General features: G+C 45.7%; 2 non-coding genes across 2 annotated transcripts; both read left to right on the forward strand.

Moving 5' to 3' along the window:
* The first annotated feature begins 1,307 nt into the window (after positions 1-1,307).
* trnag-ucc (transfer RNA glycine (anticodon UCC)) lies at positions 1,308-1,379 on the forward strand. Its single transcript has one exon. It is a non-coding gene; the product is annotated as a tRNA-Gly (tRNA).
* Positions 1,380-2,089: 710 nt separating this feature from the next.
* On the forward strand, positions 2,090-2,161 carry trnag-ucc (transfer RNA glycine (anticodon UCC)). Its single transcript has one exon. It is a non-coding gene; the product is annotated as a tRNA-Gly (tRNA).
* The last annotated feature ends 2 nt before the right edge of the window (positions 2,162-2,163 follow it).

Genomic DNA, 2,163 nt, shown 5'->3' on the forward strand with positions numbered 1-2,163 from the left:
GCGCACAGCAATGGCGTCACTCCGGATATCATCTGAGCATCATCGATCCAAGTGAATGTCTCTTTAAAAATAAAAGTCTAAAATGTGATCAAAATGTTCTTTTCAATTATTCACATTCAAATATTTTCTATATTAAAGATAACTATACCCTATTATAACGTAAATGCTATTAAGATCGTTGCAGATTTTGTAAATCCTACACAAGAACCATTATTACACGTTTTATTTTATCTTTGTGCACAAAGTTAATTTATTATATGTTAATCGTTCTAAAAATTTTTTTGATGAAAAACTATTACAAATTCCTTCCATGGTATTTTTGGTCGAGGTGGGATTCGAATCTCTAATTGTGTGTTGCTTATTCACCCCTCCTCCCTGGGATTTCCTTCGTTCCTATTGGCTAGTCACAGTTCTACAGGTATACACGGCTGGCCTTCGCATGACAGGCAGAGATACTGTCCACTATACTAACGAGCAGCTGTGCATGCATGAGTTCGCCCCCAGCCAACGCCACTGCACCGACATTACTAAACAAAGCATGGCTTTTTCTTACGCTGACCCAGCCCTTACACCATAACATACCGGATGGACCCATCATCAGCTGAAGTCGTTTTACTTTTGGAATGCTACACGTTACAGGGGTCATTATTTGGACTATTTTATTTGTTTAATTGTTTTCTCCAACTTCTCAGATAGAGGCATGAGAAAGAGATTGCATTGCCTTCATTGGGCTAGTGGTTACTGGGCGACCGAAGGGACTTTTGTGACATTTACTCCTCCTGTTTGGAGTGAGGGGTTGATGAAATGCAAGTGGGCTGGTGTCGGCACCCTAGATTACCCTTGTCGAGCGTAGTGGTTTACCAAAAGGAGCGCACAGGCCCAAGGGCATGGAGACACAGCTCGAGATTCTCTTCATTATTGCATAAATCTTTCGCCTTTCACTAAAGATTTCCGTGGAGGGGAACTTTTTGCGAGTGACCTGTATTTTTGGAGGCTCTGATCACAGCAGAGCTACACAGGAATGTCAAGAATAGAGTGAATTTGGCTGTCCACCAACACACGGTGGGAGGATGCGCAACTGGTCATCTTCTATATTTGCAGCCTTTGCGGTTCCTGCGTCAATGCATTGTATTTATTTAGCCAGCACGGAAAGACAGCGCTTTTTTGGACGTGACGGGATCCAAACCCTGGAGTTGCTCTCTTTAGTGCCGGGCCCAAACAAAGATTGCATCAGCTCCTCTAGCCCTATCAGCGACTCATGTGCTTTGACCGTTCTTACTGACCGCACAAGCCGGCGTGATTCATCTGCGTTGGTGGTATAGTGGTGAGCATAGCTGCCTTCCAAGCAGTTGACCCAGGTTTGATTCCTGGCCAACGCATTTCCTTTGGTTTGGGCTGAAGTCAAAGCAGAACTCCTTCTGTAACCTCTGGTTGTGCCAAAACCTTTTGGATGTGTTGTTCGGCAGCAGAAAAATAGTAGCTCTCCCCATCAGGGAATCGCACCCCAGTCTTCCACGTGACAGGCGGATATACTGTCCACTATATTAACAAGTAGTTGTGCATGCATGAGTTCGCCCCCAGTCAACGCCACTGCACCGACAACACTAAACAAAGCATGGCTTTTTCTTACGCTGACCCAGCACTTACACCATAAAATACCGGATGGACCCATCATCAGCTGAAGTCGTTTCATTTTTGGAATGCTACACGTTACAGGGGTCATTTTTGGACTCTTTTATTTGTTTTGAGGGGGTGACGAAATGCAAGTGGGCAGGTGTCGGCACCCTAGATTACCCTTGGCGAGCGTAGTGATTTACCACAGGGAGCGGGATTGCTACAAGCCAAATGCGCAAATGCGCAACTGGTCAACTTCTGTATTTGAAGCCTTTGCGGTTCCTGTGCCACCGCGTCGTATTTATTTAGCAAGCATGGAAAGACAGCGCTTTCTTGTATGTGACGGGATCCAAACCCTGGACTTGCTCTCTTTAGTGCCGGACCCAAACATAGATCGCATCAGCTCCTCTAGCCCTATCAGTGACTCATGTGCTTTGAGCATTCTTTCTGACTGCGCAAGCCAGCATCAATTCCTGCGTTGGTGGTATAGGGGTGAGCATAGCTGCCTTCCAAGCAGTTGACCCGGGTTCGATTTCGGGCCAACGCATT

The sequence above is a fragment of the Sinocyclocheilus rhinocerous genome, unplaced genomic scaffold (assembly GCF_001515625.1).
Source record: "Sinocyclocheilus rhinocerous isolate Xijiao unplaced genomic scaffold, SAMN03320098_v1.1 scaffold9624, whole genome shotgun sequence".
In the NCBI taxonomy this organism is placed as follows: domain Eukaryota; kingdom Metazoa; phylum Chordata; class Actinopteri; order Cypriniformes; family Cyprinidae; genus Sinocyclocheilus; species Sinocyclocheilus rhinocerous.